This window comes from Lutra lutra, chromosome X (assembly GCF_902655055.1).
Source record: "Lutra lutra chromosome X, mLutLut1.2, whole genome shotgun sequence".
Lineage (NCBI taxonomy): Eukaryota > Metazoa > Chordata > Mammalia > Carnivora > Mustelidae > Lutra > Lutra lutra.
Window position 1 is genome coordinate 30,991,119 of NC_062296.1, and position 17,816 is coordinate 31,008,934.

The 17,816-nt window shown below is 42.2% G+C and overlaps 1 protein-coding gene across 3 annotated transcripts in view; it reads right to left on the reverse strand.

The window, feature by feature from the left end:
- PLS3 (plastin 3) overlaps positions 1-17,816 on the reverse strand; it is an 85,380-nt gene that overhangs the window by 47,572 nt on the left and 19,992 nt on the right. Inside the window, exon 1 of one of the 3 annotated variants that reach the window (XM_047716005.1) lies at positions 7,695-7,804. The exons of the other annotated variants lie outside the window; for them this stretch is intronic. The gene's annotated coding sequence lies outside the window, so the exon portion shown is untranslated. Of the gene's footprint in view, positions 1-7,694; positions 7,805-17,816 lie in introns of those variants that run through there. 3 annotated transcript variants of the gene reach the window in all.

Genomic DNA, 17,816 nt, shown 5'->3' on the forward strand with positions numbered 1-17,816 from the left:
CTTAAAAAGAAATTTACAGAGGCTCCACTCAAAATCCGGACTTGACCCTCTAGCCAAGGGAGAAGGAAGCTGAGTGAGGAGGATTCCAGTCAGGAAAGTCTGAGTGTCTATACTGAACTTCCCGCCGCATTAGTTCCCATTTTCAGCTATCTTCCCCTGCCAAATCCCATATCCCTTTCCAATTCCCCACTTAGCTCCATCTCCAGGTTTACAAATTTGAGACTGAAGTTTGGCCACAAGAAACAAAGGGAGGGCGAAGTAAATAAGCAGTCTGGATTCTTCCATCATACCCCTGGATCGCCATGTGTCTGACCTATTCCAAAAGATTCTGCGTTGGTCTATCTCCAGTCTTGTGTCCCTCCCAAGGTAATCTGCACACTGCCAGCTCCCTGGAGAGAAGATCTACCACCAATTCTACCAAAAAAAAAAAAAAAAAAAAAGCCCCACTTCTCCTGCATGACATACAAGTGGTTCTGTTTTGATACCTGCCTATCTTTCCAATGTCACTTCCCCTCACGTGCATGGTCTCCTTGACCCACACTCTAGAAAGATTCCATTTCCCAAGCAGGCCACCAGTTTCCTACCCCCTGTTCCTTCCCCTCTGTGCTTCTCTCCAGTGGAATGCTCTTCCAAAGCATCTTTAAGGAAGCCCCACCTGAGATCCCAATCCTCTCTGCCCAGGACCGGCTCTGTTTTCTTCTCCGACAGCCAGTGCAGGCTTGTTTTTCCGTCGGCGCCTAGGTATCAATGTCTGAGTGGGAACATACGGTCCCCACGAGGATAGCATTTATAACAAAGCTCTTGGATAGAAGGGGCCATACCCCATTCATCTTCAAATTCCCAGCCCTGATCACAGTGCCTACAGAGTAGGTAATAATAATAATTAAGACAATATAATAACATGCCATTGTAAGTTTACATGATAGCTGACATTTACGGAGGACTTATTATGTACGTGTATTCTGCGACATGCTTTATATACATCATGTAAGTTATATCCCAGAAAAAAACTCTATAAACCAGGTGATACTGTTACTCCCATTTGACAGAAGAGCAAGTGAGTTCAGAGAGGTTGGGTAACTTTCCCAAAGGCACACAGCTCTTGAGAGGTAGAGCGAAGTCTCAAGCCCAGGTCTGCCTGCCACTGAAGTCTCAACCATTTTGCTATGGAGGCTCCTCAACGACAGCTTATTGGATGGATTTATTTCCCCAACAAGACTTTAACCTATTAGAGTGGAGACACAGCTTACTTATCTCTGTATTTACCATAGCCCTTAGAATAATGCACAAACACAGTGCATTTTCTTTCTATCTCTTTTTCAGAGAGAGACAGAGTGCATGCAAATGGGGGAGGGGAGCGCAGAGGGAAAGGGAGAGAGAATCTCAAAAAGGCTATCCACCCGGCACGGAGCCAGACATGGGGCTCGATCTCACAACTCTGAGATCACGACTGGAACCGAAATCAAAAGTCAGCCTCGTAACTGACAGTCACCCAGGCACCCCGACAAAGCATTTTCAATACATCTCTTCTGAATAAAAAATGGCCCACAGCTAGTGCCCATCCCCCTACTGATCATGTCTGTTCCCTTATAGGAAGCTATCATTGCTTATGCCTTAAATAGTTTATCTAATCTCTACCTGATATTCAGGTCCTCTAGAGTGGTCCTACTGGACACATCTAACCAGTTTTACATCTCGACAACACTCACAATCAGCTTTTTGATCACAGCTGGTCTCCTGAGCTGGTCCTGTTAAGACCTACATTAGGACCGTCTGTTTTATCCTGTCCCTCTTCCTTGTTCCCTCTCTTCTGCCAAGGACTCCCTCTCCTGCATCCACCTGTCACGCTTACAACGCCCTCCTCATAATTTTCCTTCTCTCCCTATCCAAATCCTACTCACCCTTCAAGGTTCAGCAGAAGCCTTACCCTCCTCCCGCAAAGCACGTTTCCCAATGCCTCCAACCCCTGGCACCCTTCCTCTTCAAATCCTGCAGGCTTTAGAATCCTGTGACAAAATCTGGCCATTTCATGATGGCCTTCCTCCTCTAGTCATGTACGTGGATGTGAGAACCGTCAGGCTGGGGCATCCATCATCCTTCTTGATTCAGTTCACCTACCTCTCCCACATAGCTCCTCAAACATGCTTCGAGAATAATCTTCCCCAATAAAAGATTCCTTCTTTGACTAAGAGCACACAATTGCTTACCTAACTACTTGCTCTGCTGGTCTCATCTCGAGATTGTTTGTATCTCAGGAACAGAGCCACAACTCCGTCTTCCTCTTCTATACTCCCACCACAATGATCCACTGTTGGATCCCAGGTAGAGAGGCATGGCTCAAAAAATATTCCAGGGGCGCCTGGGTGACTCAGTGGGTTAAAGCCTCTGCCTTCAGCTCGGGTCATGATCCCAGGGTCCTGGGATCGAGCCCCACATCAGGTTCTCTGCTCTGCAGAGAGCCTGCTTCCTCCTCTCTCTCCCTGCCTGCCTCTCTGCCTACTTGTGATCTCTATCTGTCAAATAAATAAATAAAATCTTTAGGAAAAAAAAATTCCAACTGACTGCACGGTTCTGAGGGTGGTGATAATTCCCAGCATGCCCGATATCCAGTGAGTACTGAAACCGTCATTGGGAGGAAGCAAGTACCTAGGGTAGTTACATGATTTTGCCCAAGGCACAGAGCTGTGTAGTAAACATTAAATTAAAAGAGTATGTGTGAGGGGCACCTGGGTGGCTCAATAGGTTAAGCCTCTGCCTTTGGCTCAGGTCATGATCTCAGGGTCCTGGGATCGAGTCCCGTATCAGGTTCCCTGCTGAGCGGGGAGCTTGCTTCCCCCGCTCCCTCTGCTGCTCCCCCTGCTTGTGCTCTCTCTCCTTCTCACTCTCTGTCAAATCAATAAATTCTTAAAAAAAAAAAAAAAGAGTATGTGTGAGTGAAGGTAATGAACTACCCTTCCCATAAAAGCAAAAACAAAGAGGCTACACACTGCTTTGTGGGAAGAAGGCTCACGCCTGGGAGAGCCTACCCAAGATCCTTGAAAGGCTCCTAACAAACGTGACCATGCAGAAATAGGCAGTTACCAGAAAACACAGACAGTGACTCCCCTACCTAATACTAACTTTTGTTACTTCAAGGGTAAGGGGGTTCCCTTGATCCTTGAACTGAAATCACAAAAACTGATTGTGGAAAACATACAGAATATAGGAAACAGATTCAGTGAAGATCACGTACTATGGAATTCTCAGGGTTCTTTCTTTCAAACATTCATGTTAAATGGGTTACCGACAATAAGACAGACCGTGCTTTTAAAAAGTAAGGACACCAATGCTTCCTTTCTCCCATGGTCCATTCCCCCTTCCTCAATATGACAGGCTTGTGCTTTACGGGATTGAATGACTTCATTTCAGCCTCTTAAATGCTAAGTATTGTGAACAACCACTCCAACCGTATCAGTGCTAATAACTTAGTATAAACATAACCAAACACTCAAGTATCTACGTGAGTTACTTTTTATTTGAAGAATTCTTTCCGTATGTAAACCATCACTCTGACACCCATAGTTTTTGTTTTGTTTTGTTTTTGTTTTTCGTTTTTAGTAATTAGTTCTTAAATTTAATAGCGCTTCCTTTTAGAAAATTTCAATGGAGGGGCGCCTGGATGGCTCAGTGGGTTAAGCATCTGCCTTGGACTAAGGTCTTGATCCTGGAGTCCTGGGATCGAGCCCCATGTCAGGCTTCCTGCTCAACCAGGAGTCTGCTTCTCCCTCTCTCCCTGCCCTCCCCCTGCTCACTCTCTTTCTTTATCTTGCTCGCTCGCTTGCTCCCACTCTCTTTTCCTCAAATAAATGAAATCTTAAAAAAAATTTTCAATGGAATCTTGGAATCTTTAAGACGTTATGTGCATCTTGCTGAATTTAATGATTTGTTGCTCTGAACTTCAAACAAGTGAGTCGAACTCTAAATGCCCTCATGTGCCATGGGTTCCTAGTCCTGACAGTTTAGGGAAGGTTAGAGCGCTAAGAAGGGGTGACAGATTTTACTGTCGATTACAAATTGCTTCCGATAGCCAATGTGGAGAGCAAAGTTGTACAAGAGCAATATTCAACACGTACGGCATACTTCATTCACTGAGGCTGTCTTTCGGGCCTAGGTCTTTGGCTGATTCTACCTGACATTTCAGCCACAAACTGGTCAAACTGAACAGAGGACACGGCTAGATGACCCCAAGTAAAACAGACAGCATTTTCCCATGAGGCACTGCTGTATATGCCATTAGGTTATAGGGTGTTGAGGACTCCTTATATACTCTCAGGGTGTTGAGAGTAAAGCAACCGGCCGACGACATAAATCTGGCTATCTTTAGCAACTATGTTTCTATAATTCATTTGGATTAAAATAACATGAACATGTTACTTCAGGTAATACAGTGTATCATTTCAGGGACATTTGTGGGGTGACCTGAAAAACCTTACCTGCTACTTCCATGACAGAACAGGTTTCAAACTACAGATGGATGGAGAAATGAACTTTGGAAGGCTTATCAGTGACTGAAGGCTAACATTCCCCTTTATCCCCACCCATGGAGCTACCCACCTACAACTGCAACTTGGCCTTGGAGGTACCCTTGAATGTTTAAGGAGACTTAAACATTACTATTTAATGTGCCAAAGAGATTGCTATCTCCTGCAAGTATGCTGCTCCAGCAACCCTTGAGATGCAGGAGGGAAGGGTAGAGCTTTTATTAAGAAGTGCAGGCACGCAAACATGGCTGTTACTTGGGAAGTCATGCATGGCAACTGCATAGAGTTAATGAAACTAAGCAATGTTAGCCCTCTACCGACTTCCCTAGCCCTTACGAATAATTAAGCCATCGCAAATTCTCTTGTTCGCATTGTTTTAAAGATTCTATTTATTTATTTTGAGAGAGAGAGAGCATGAGCAGGGGCAGGGAGAGAGGCAGAAGGAGAGGGAGAAGCAGACTCCCCACTGAGCAGGGAGCCAGAGGCAAGGCTCGATTCCAGGACCCCGGGATCATGACCTGAGCTGAAGGCAGACGCCAACCCGACTGAGCCACCCAGGCACCCCCCCGTTTGCCTTGTTTTAAAGGAGATGCCCCATTGAGTCCTAGTTGGTCACCACTAACTCCCCTTCTCCAATTCCTGGAGCCCCACCCTCTTTCATTGTGGGATGACCACCTACTTCTCTATTTCTTCCACCTGTCTGGGAACTCCTTGAAGGCAGGGCTGGTATCTTATTTGACTTTGTTATCTTGGCTCGCCATAAGCACCTACTAAATGTCTGTTGAATAAATAAAATGATGGAGGCAAGTAAGGAAAGTGAACATCCTTAAGCAGAAAGCAGGCTAAAGAGTTGTCTCCTGTGGTTTTAAAAAATGCATATTCTATTAGAGAAAGCAGTGAACAAAACAGTCAAGACAAAATAATGTTCCCGCATTCTTCACATGCAATTGGCCTATCAGCATGCTTTAGCTATCTACTCTTGTTTAATGCTCCAAGATACTACAAAACTACTCAAGATGTTTGCAGCCTGTCCTTTGAATTTAGCTGAAAGTCAAACAGAAAGGTTTTTTTTTCCCCAGAAACTGTTTTTACTTGTTACAATTTTGCAATCAAATAATACCCATCAGACACAAATCGTCCTTTGACAAACCCGCAATTTATAGGTAAAAGTAATGTTTGGAAAAAAACGTAAATTGCCCTAAACTAAATTTAGCTACATTTCAATGTTTTATTATGAAAATTTCAAATAAACACGAAAGAGAAAATAGTACAATAAACACTCATAAACCCACCATCCAGATTGTATGTTTATCAGGATTTCCCCACAAACTACTTCATCTCTTCTCCCTTTTCTGTCACTTTCTCTCCTGAATTACTTTATTTAGTTATTTTTTTTAAGATTTTATTTATTTGACAGAGAGAGATCACAAGTAGGCAGAGGCAGGCAGAGAGAGGGGGAAGCAGGCTCCCTGCTGAGCAGAGAGCCCAACGCAGGGCTCTCTGGAGATCATGACTCAAACCGAAGGCAGAGGCTTAACCCACTGAGCCACCCAGGTGCCCCTCTCCTGAATTACTTTAAAGCAAACCCAGACAGACATCTCATGAATTTGCCCTACATAGCTCTCTTAAGAAATGAGTTCATTTTCTGGAATTACCTCTATTCTATTCTCAAATCCGGCATAAGCTAGATTCTAATTGATCTTTTTTTCAAGTACCAATACCTATGAGTCACTTAAATGCCCAAGGGTGCCCAATCCTGTGTCATTTCCTGGACGGATATCAAATACTTCCATTTAAAGTAAACGTTTCCTCTTTTTGTACTTAATAGAGAGAGAGAGAGGTAAGACCTTAAAGTAATGGCTATTTAAAAATAAGTTAGTAACTTTTCCAATAATGGAAACATTCAATTCAATTTAGTCAGTCTGAAGACATTCTTTACATTCTTAAGTCAAGAGTTTTACAGATATTTTACATATGTCCTAATCATATTCTAAAAGCCCCTTTCCCCTTGACAAATACTAAATCAAAGCCAAAGATAAAATAACAAAGTGACACCTCTCCTTCTCCCACCAATAGCCAAGCTTGTGTGAACTCTTTGGATGGAAACAGCACACTCCCCTTTACAAGGGTCTGAGCCCGTCTATATTTCCTAAGTGAACACTGACACTTTCCCCAAATATCTGAATAATTCATGAGAAAATACATTTGCTGCTAATGAAATTAATTAACCTTCACATCGGAGGGGTATTTCATTGTTCTTTCTATGAAAATTAACATTGAAGCCAAGGGCAACCTTCAGGTGTGTGCGTATGCGTCTATATGTGTGTGTGTGTCACACACACACACATATACACACATACACACATCACAAGGCAAGATCAGACTAGTTAACACACTTCAATTCAAAACAAAATATCTGTTAGTCACTGAAAGTACCTCCTGCAATGTTCTCAAATTGAGAAAACACTTTTTACTGCATAAGCACATCAGAGTCGAATATCTAGCTCTGCTGAAAAAGGGAGAAAGAAAACACATGTGATCACCAATGGATGGAAATCCCTGACAAGTCTGTGGGCACTGGAAATCACCATTGCTCCCACGTTATAGTAACAGCACCCAAGTTTCAACACCAGTGATTTTCATGCACCTTGTAAAATAGAAATAAACAGTAACATGACGTTTGTCACAAGTCATTTCATAAGAGCAGAATACTGGTCTAACCGTAACCAATTCTGTCATGACAGCTACCTCATCTTTTCCACAGAATTTTGAAGAACCATTTATGGATCAAAGGCATCAAAGACATCCACTCCCCACCCCCTGCAATCCATAAAGTAATAGTTTCTGTCATTTAAACCTCCGAGCCTCTAACGTGACAGATACAGGTATATAATTAAGATCTCAAAACCAATTTTTTAAGCAAGTACAAAGCCCTTAGAATATTCCCCAAATAACGAAAAGGCAGAATATAAAGACAAAATTTTAGATTTGAAAAACCTCAAATATTTTCTCTCGTACTTGGTCCTCCTCGAGTAAGGAAGGTTTAGAATGCATCTCCAAATGCTTGACTACCCAAACACAGAGTAAGACTCTCAAACTTCTGAAATAAATTTCTGCTTAAATATTCAGTCATCGAAAAGTTAGAGCCTAACAAAATAGTATTAAAATAGTTACCCTTCTGCGACGAGAGCAAACCTGTTTCTTTCTCTCTTGCAGCACTAATAGAAGGAACCTCCCACGCCCAGAAAGCCAATCTGGAAACCCAACATTCTTCTTACAATTGCAACTTTGGAGAGCAAGTCACAACACTTCCTGCTAGAAAAAGAGAACACCCTGACAAAGGAATGATACAATGCTTACGAATCCCCTTCCAGACAGCCTTGTGGGATTCTGCCAAATATTAATAAATTCTAACTTTACGAGGTTTAGCAAAAAGTTAATTTTTTTTTTTTTTTTTTTTAAATTCCAGCTCCGCTGAAATCCTGCAAGAACACAGGGGAATTTAAAAGTTGGTTCAGGTCAAATAGCTACAACCCATATACCTATTTAGAGCTTGAACATTAGCCAAGTAACCTGCTTATTTTAGAACACCTGGAACCAGCTTCTCCCCAGTGCCCAAGTCACTTGTCCACAGGAAAGTACAGTACTTAGAAAGGCAAATGAATGGTTCTCAGACGAATTGCGTTCTCTATTGTTCATTTCAGTCTATACCTATTCGTGCCTTCATACAACATTTATGCTCCATAAGCTACGTGTTGTAGCGTTTATTGCCAAGGATTTAGGTCTTGTTTTCTTTCGAAAAGGTCAGCTATTAAGTGTGGGAACTGTATTTTCTACAGGCATGGCACAGGGGGAGTAAGCCAATACTCGGCCAAACGGAATAACTTTCTATTCAGGGGCGGTCCCACAGAGTAGTGAAGGGCTGTGTGAGTCCTTGGGCAAGTTGCTTATGCTCCCGTGCCTCTGTTTTCTCATGTAGGGATGATAACAGTGACGACTTCGGGTAATAGTCACTATTTTCTACGTTGTTGGGATGGTTAAGTAAGTGATGCAGTATGTGTTCACAGCTGAGATCATATCCTTGCACATGAAAGGCGTTCAGTATGTGATAACTGGTAGTCTTCCTATTGAAATTTGCCTTTAAACCAATCGAGCCATTCCAGTCAGTCAATTGCTAAATTAAGCAACTGGTTCTCTGCGAGTGCCTTTTCGGGGAAAGAACAGAAAATCCATAGGGGTACTGTGCTAGGCTCCAGAGACCACTTCTAGGGATGCCTGGGTGGCTCAGTCACTTGGGCATCTGCTTTCAGCTTGTGTCATGACCCCAGGGTCCTGGGGTCAAGTCCCACATCGGGCTCCTTGTTCAGCGGGGAGCCTGCTTCTCCCTCTCCCTGCAGCTCTCCCTGATTGTGCTCTCTCTCTCTCTTTCTCTCTCTGACAAATTAAAAAAATAAAAATAAAATTCTTAAAAAAAAAAAAGGAGACCATTTCTAATACTGACATGGGGCAAGTTGATCATCTGAAAGGAAAGGGAGCTCAGGGCAAGCGTCAGGGTCTTAGGAGTCTGCCAGATGTGAATTCTGTGTGACCTCACACAACTGCTTAGCTTCTCTGAGCCCTAGGTTCATATCTGTATAGATCGAGCTCATTCCATGTACTTCACAGGGTTACTGTAATGAAGGAGATGACAGAAGTATGCAAGTGTGTCTGGCTCTGGCGAGGTGCTAAGTGGCAGACATTATTATAACCTTTCTGGGATATAACACGTGTCATACCGTCTGCCCTATTCACCTAATATGAACGAAGTGAGATCAGAGACACTCCAGCCCTTTATAAATACTCCAAAGCAAACCAAGGAATTTTCTGACAACATACTGAACTCTCAAAACAAGGAGGCAACTCCGACTGCACTCGCTTGTAAAAAGGTTCAGGGTAGTCCATGTTCGGAGGCAGACGGTCCTCCTGTCCTCATCACGGACCACCACTAGAGGACCCTGGATTACATGTTGTCTCCTTAATGGAAACACTTTATTTTGTCAACCACAAAAACTGCATGAAATAGCAAAAGGCACAAAATCCGGAACAGAAGGAATATAGTGGCAGGAGCCAAAGGATGTGTTTTTCTATCTGTCTCTGGGGCTGACTCACTACATGAAGCCCCTTCAACCTTCTGGAGTCTCGATTTCTCCATTTGTGAAAATAAGCACAGCACTATCCGCCTGCGGCCTGCCAGGGAACACAGGACACGGTAAGGATGTCTTGAACACTTGGAGCTAACTGGTAGGAAGGAGACACTTGGATGTGTTACCATGCGTTTTACAGACAGAGAAAACCGGGGTGCAGACAATTGCCTCAGGCGAGATGACAGTATCTGCCTTAGACCCTGAACAGTGGGTTTTCCCAGCCTTCGCTTTTCTGCGCCACACTTGTCACTCCCAAACACTTGGATGGGTCTGTCTCAAGACAGACCTCAGGACTGTCTCTGGACCTCTGGACCTCTTCAATAATAATGCTCCCTGGAATCCACTTCTCTTGACCTGCCCGTCCATGGCCATCTGGAGGGAATGTGTCTCCTTTCTACCTTTGTGAACTCTAAAGCTCTTCTGTGATCCCAGGGCGATCCCGTCAACACCCAGTCTCTGGTTTTAAAGTCTATCGACAGCATCACAGGACTCATGTGAACTGCAAAACCTCGTGAGGTCAAGAAAGTTCTAGGGATGGATGGATGGATGGATGGATGGATGGATACTCCCTTCAGAAAGGCACATCTTCTCCCGAGGAACCATGAGGCCATTTTCTGAAAGACTGTTCTACTGCATCAGTAGTTGAACCAGTTTCCGTCTGCGGCCCATTTTGTAACCTCAGTGTCTCACCCTCTGAGGTATGTGTGGGTGTGCAGGGCCGGGGTGGGGTGAAGTGGGGTGGGGGGCGGGGCGTGTTAGCGCGTGTGCCTGTGTGTGACTCTTGTGTGGGAACAGAAGCTCTGTTTGTACTGTGGGTAGTGAAAGTCAGGGTGAGAACAGAAAATGGCGGCAGGCGTTGTGGAAGACATTTCACGTCTTCTCTAAGCAGGCCACACATTGAAAACCACTTTGGCGCTGCATTCCAAATTCATCGTGATGAACGTCTGGATGGTACAACCAGATCCATAAAGTGAAAAGTTCACACATGTGCACCTTGGGACACACACACACACACACCCCTAAGGGTGGAAAGGAAGGAAAGAGGCACACCCGAAGTTGCCTGAGAGTTTCACAGACGTATCAGGGTAACTCTCATTCAAACGTCATGCTCTCCACCGCACCCAGTACCGAGAATATTCTTTCCATGTGTGACATAAACCCTGGAGGCCTCTCCCACTGTGCTTAGACACACCTCAGTAACACTGACCTATTGTCCTCTAACACAACAGGATTTTACCGATCTGCGTACCTTATAAGGCAAACAAACAAACAGTAACACTCACACTGCAGCATCGAGGCAAAGGGATTGTACATAAATCATAGGCAGGGAACTGCTACTGTATTTTGGACTATACTGGAAAGTTTAGGAAATTTATACTAGGAGTAATATTAGGTACACGAGCTTCCGGCAGCACGGATGTGTCTGCTTTAACAAGCAAGCGTGTCTGGTTTATGTTATCATTCTTTTCATATTTGAGGTGGAAATCAGCCACAAATACATCTTAATTATTTCAGTATTCCAAGGGATGTCTCCTCAACAGTAAGGATTACCTCTGCATCTGTGTAACAAAGTAATCGAAATCTTAAAATAGGATGCCTTATTACACATTAAATTATATACTTTGTCCTAATGCACTAAAACAAAAGGCTGCAGTAAGTAGAAGGTAGTTTTAAGCATTTGATCCTCCAAAAATAGCTGAACTATATAGACAGGGCAAGGAACTGATTTAAAAGTCATCTGTTGTGACTACAGTTAACAATACTGAACTATATATCTGACGTTTGCCAAGAGAATAAATCCTAAAAGGTCTCATCATAAGAAAATCTCCATGTGAGGTGTTGGATGTTTACTAGCCTTTTTGTGGTGATCATTTCACAATATATACATATATCGAATCATTATGTGGTATCCCCGAAATTAATGCAATGTTGATGCCAATTACATCTCAAGAACACTGGGGGGAAAAAGTCATCTGTGTTCCGTTCATAGCTAGTAAAACCACACAAAGGAACAACTCAGATGCTATCCACCTTTCTATCCTGAGGGTCTCTCATTCAAAAAAAGAAAGAAGAAAAGGAAACAGGAGAGAAAAAAGGAAAGGACCAGAAACAACAAAAGCTCAGTTCAACAATTCCTACTCAGGACCTGAGGACCCCAAAGAGTTTTTTGATATGAGGGTTAGATCTATCAAGCCATCCATCATATTAGAAACTACAACTGGGAAAAAATTTTAAGGTATAAATAAATGTTAACATAAGAAACTTCTTTAATGAAAATCACTAGATTCCCCCCTCCCCCGGCCCCCTGGCCGCCCCAAATGAGTGGAGAGTCTATTGTTTACATTCTTGCAAACTGCTTTATCATTTAACTTAAAACAAAGACAAGTGGATTTTCACATCTGCCTCTGCACTCAATGCTGTTTTAGGTTTAAGTGTATTCAGAAAATAAGGCCTTGCACAGATACATTGTTGAAAGAAGCATTTTAAGAGCCCTTTCAGATAATTACGGATATTCTTCCTTATAATGCTACACCAAAACTTGAGAAGTGGTAGTTTCTTAAATGTTAGTTGCAGTGTGGAATTTGATACCATCCAGATGAATTTTTCCTACTCTGTTACATTAAAATCCATGGTCTATGTGTTGCACATTAAATGGGCCTCTTGCTATTTTAACATCATGCATGGGTCATTTGGAACAATATTGTTTGACTAATGCAGATCTTCCAAATGTTGTTCCACTTCATTTTACCGTATCTAACAAAACACTTTCATTAAAACACCACCGATCAGAAAAATCTAAGTATTGACACTCAGCGGCTGAGGCAAGTTTTCAAAATTTTGAATTTTTGCTCAAGAGCTCTAATTTTATCTTTGGCAACAAATACTCTCAGTTGTTCGCCTGGTAGTAACAGGCCCACTTGGTTCATTTTTAGAAGTTTTTAAGTAATCTCTATACCCAGTGCGGGTTTGAACTCATGACCCAGAATCAAGAGTTGTGTGCTCTCCCAACCGAGCCAGTGAAGCGCCCCTTGCTTGGCTCATTTGTGATAAAATATCTGCCACATACTCACGTCTGAACAATCAGTTAACATGTCATTCCATCTTTTTCTTAAAATTGTATTTATTTGACAGAGATCACAAGTAGGCAGAGAGGCAGGCAGAGAGAGGAGGAAGCAGACTCCCTGCTGAGCCGAGAGCCCCAGGCAGGGCTTGATCCCAGGACCCTGAGATCATGACCCGAGCCGAAGGCAGAAGCTTTATAACCCACTGAGCCACCCAGGTGCCCCTGTCATTCCATCTTTCAAGTAAAAATGGTTTTCTGTTTTGAAAAGATGCGGCTAATTTAGCTTGCAGCTCAAACAACCGCACGCATACTTTTCCTCAGGACAACAAGGGTACACAAGAAAAGCCGTATGTATCCTTCCCATCTCATCACACAGAATATTAAAAGATGTATGCCCAAGAGCTCAGAGTTAATAAAATTAGTTTTTCCTGCTTCATGAATGACATTCATAAATGAAACCCATGTGGTAGGTCTTTAAGGGTATGGAGTTGAATACAGTGACCACTCACAGAGGGCCCTGCCACCGCCTCGCGTCTTGCTAAGGTGCTAGTTTTACCACCAGGGCTTTGGTACCACTGCTGCAAACGTCAACACTGACGAAAAAGTAAGTAACATCTTAGTGTCAGTGTGCAAGTAATTTTGATCCCTAAGGGCCCGTAGGCCAACATGTTTTTTTGAGAACTGGTACTTTATTTAGTAACATTTATCATGTAGTCGTCGAATTTTAGAGAGCCAAAACATATAAAGTGTGCACTTTTAAAAAGTATTTATTTTAGAGGGAGAGAGAGTGTGCATGAGCAGGAAGGGCAGAGGGAGAGAGAGAGAGAATCTGAAGAAGACTCTGCACTGTGTGTGGAGCTTGATGCAGGGCTTGATCTTACAACCCTGAGATCACGATGGGAGCTGAAACTGACAGACACTTAACGGACGACTGGGCTGCCCAGGCACCCCAGATGTGTAGGTTTTGACATGAAATTTCAAAACTGAGAATAAATTGCCAGAATTGCATGGAGCGGTTTCCATGTGAGTTCTGTGGCTGTTGAATTATGAAAAGAAAAATGAATGCGTTGATACCAGTTCTGAGGGGATCATTCCATAGCTTACCCATTCCAAGGCACATTTGGCAGAATCAGGCTCATGTCTGTAAGACATGAATTTATCATGATAGTGTAGTTGAGAAACTTCTAATAATTTTTTTAAAAAGATTAAGAATGACAATATATCTGTTATAACACTGTTACAAAATCCCCAGCTCATGGGTGGCACATCAGATTTTTTTTCTGATAAACAGTGTTTCTCTGACATAAGCTAAAACAGAAAGCAAGGGTTTGAAAGTTAAATTCTGTGTGAAATGCAGAAAGTATTACTATTTTAAAATATTAAAAACTGGGGTGACTGGGTGGCTCAGTGGGTTAAGCCATTGCCTTTGGCTTAGGTCATGATCTCAGGGTCCTGGGATTGAGGCCCTCATTGGGCTCTCTGCTCAGCAGGGAGCCTGCTTCCCCTCCCCCTCCTCTGCCTGCCTCTCTGACTACTTGTGATCTCTCTCTGTCAAATAAATAAATAAAATCCTTAAAAAAAAAGTTACAAAATATTAAAAACTGCCTGCCCAGCTCAGTCAATGGAGCAGTGACTCTTGATCTTGAGGTCGTGAGTTCAAGCCCCACATTGGGCTTAGAGCTCATTATTTTTTCTTTACAATAATCTTTTATTATTTGCTTATGGATAAATCTCATTTTTTATTGATTATTTTTATTAACATATAATGTATTACTTGCCCCAGGGGTACAGGTCTGTGAATCGTCAGGCTTACACACTTCACAGCACTCACCATAGCACATACCCTCCCCAGTGCCCATAACCCAACCATCCTATCTGTGTACCTCCTACCCCCTGGCAACCCCCAGTTTGTTTCGTGAGATTAAGAGTCTCTTATGGTTTGTCTCTCTCCTGATCCCATCTGGTTTCACTTTTTCCTTCCCTACCCCCAAACCCCTGACTCTGCCTCTCAAATTCCCCATATCAGGGAGATCATATGATAATTGTCTTTCTCTGATTGACTTATTTTATAGAGCTTACTTTAAAAAAAATAGAAATAAAATATTAAAAAACTAGGTGTGCTGTGGGGCGCCTGGGTGGTTCAATGGGTTAAGCTTCTGGTTTAGACTCAGGTTGTGATCTCCTGTATGGGGATAGAGGCTCATGTCCCAGGGCTCCACGCTCAGCAGAGGGTCTGCTTCTACCTCTCTTGCCGCCCCTTCCCCACACTCACATGTGCTCTCTCTCTCTCAAATAAACAAATAAATAAAATTAACTAAAACTAGGTGTGTTATAGTACTTATGAGTAATACATGGGGTATTTTAAAGCAAATCCCAAACAACAAATAAAAAGGAAGGGGAGCAAAAAGATGGAGATAAGAACATCAAATATTGATAATTGTTGAAGCCTGGGGCTGGGGGGCGGAATTCACTATGCTATTTTACATTGTATGTTTGAGAATTTCCATCAAAATATGTTTTAAAAAATTCCATGCACTTGTAAGAGAATATTCAGTACACCGGCAAGCACAAATAAAATTCCTGGCTCACAGTCATTCACGGAGACAAACAACGAATGAGTGTGCACTCAGTAAAAGGCGTTGCACTAGAAGGCTCGGGAAACATAAAGGTTATTAAGATGTTTCTATCCACACTCAAAGGGCTCACTCAGAACGTCTGTATCCATATATGTCATGAATTCCCTAAAATGGGTACAAAATGGGTATAATGCCTCTGCCCCGACCGTCCTTAGAGGCACCTACACTACGCAAAGCCAGTCATCGCAATGCAATTTTCAGAAAAGAGAAAGGACAAAGGGCAGGAAAAGAAAATACAAAAAAGAAACTAAGAAGCTAGGAGACGAGAGAGTCTCTCTGGAGTTCTTCTCTAAAAGGAAATGAACAAGGGATGTGAACGAACATGGGCATGACCGTGTCATGTTTCCACCACAAGCCATCATCTTATTTCGCTGCAGGACAGGAACCATCATGTCATATCCTTTGAGTCAGCACTTGTACTACTCACATAGGCAAAAATAACTAAGCAGTGCATTCATTTTCCACGGAGAACACTAAGTATTCTAGAATCCTTCAAATGACTGAAGGCAACATTTATGAATGCCAAACGTGAGGGTTACCATGTCCCTTTCGCCACATCCCTCCACACGACTTCGGCCCGTCCTGAAGAATAAATGCACATGGTAAACTAGTAACATTCCTCAGTTACTCAAAGGATCTGATGATAACATTAATAAACGAAAACTAAAAGTGGCAAGCAAAAAGTCAATTATTTCCTTATCAGGCTCCAGCTTCTTACCATAGAGTCCGAACAAATGGTCAGTTTTTCCCTACTCCCGCTTCAGATAAAATGTGTAAGTGTTCTCAAAACTCCTGCAATGAAAGTCTTGAAAAGCTGAAAGTATGAAGTGATTTAAAATTGCTCTACTGCTTCAATATTTAATAATTATTAAGCTCTAGGAAGGCATTGATTTGTCTGCTTCCTTTACCAATCTATCTCAAGCATCTAGAACACTGCTTGGCACACATAATATATGATATCGACATTGCATCCAAAAGGAATTAAACTCATGTGCTATAGGGGTTTATCACATAACCAAGAACAAACTCTGAGCACTTGTAACGCAAACCAAACACATACACATGTAAGAGGCATCCACTCCCGTCACATTGGGTGACTCTACAAAATAACAGAATTCCTGAGAGCCAATCTGGCAAAACAAACGGTAGGTGACATCTTCCTAGGGGCACCGAATCCACAGTCATATCTGAATGAAATATGAAGGGAAGGATTCTTAAAATTCTCCGCTTCTAGAAAATTCGGGCCCTTCAGAGAAAAGCAATGGAACACAAAGTAGAAAGAACTTTGAATTTTATCAACTTTCCCCTCAAATTTACCACACAAAGAAAGAAAAATCTCACTTAGCTGTCAAGACCCCACCGCTGATAGTTTTCTAAACTTTAAAACAAGTACTTTTCCACCTCACAAGGAATACCGAAACCTTCCCAAGAAAGGGCGGCTTTAGCATTTCCTGCCGGCCTGCCCTAGTCCCAGATTAACCTTGTCAGTTCTTAGGAAGACATATAAAACCCCTTTAAATGACTAATTCAGATGAAGTGGTAACATGAAGCCATAGTTTATATGACGTTCGTTTCTACTTGTTACCAGATGTTGCCATCACTTCAAAGTGTTAAATGCATTCATGAAGGGTCTCAGATATATTTGCATGTGAAATATTTTCTGACTTCTACTATTACTGTGGAGACATGTTCCCAGGAAAAACTGTTGGCTCATTGTCTAATAAAACGTCTTTAAGATTGCCAGTATTAAAAAAAAAATTAAAAAAAGAAAGGATTGCCAGTATTCACTTTAAGAACCACCAAGTACTCTAAGTGACTCTCCCTTCCACATAATTCTTGCAAGCACCTATATACACAGTTTCAAAACACAACACAAATTAATCCATTTCATTGCTAGTTTGTCATGAACAGTCAGCTTAAAGGTCTAGGTTACAAATCCAAATTTTTGTGTATGTATACCTTTGGAATATTTTAAGCAAGTACATAGTCCCCAGCTTTATCCCAGGTTAGGGCTCCTTTCCTAGGTATCGTTCAACAACTGCACAAAGTTTTCTGCTTCTATCCATTCTTTTATGATTACTTTCTTTGGTTATGTTGCCGTTAATTTTTATTAGCTTAATTAAAAGATTTTTTTGCATCTCCAGAGAGAGTTTAATTCGACAACAATGGTTGCTATTTTCCACACATAATGGTCATTTGTTAAATTTAGCCCAACAAAGAATCCTTAACACAATGTAGGGTTATCCTTAAGACTGGCCGCAAAAATACTGTGGTCTAATAAAATGTTATCTGCCCTTACTATTCAAACTTGTGGGCGATGCCCCATAAATGTTATTAATTATATTTTTGCTGAGATGCCCCAATTTTATTTCTCTGAGGACCAAGCTGAACCCATAAGCATTACACTATGCGG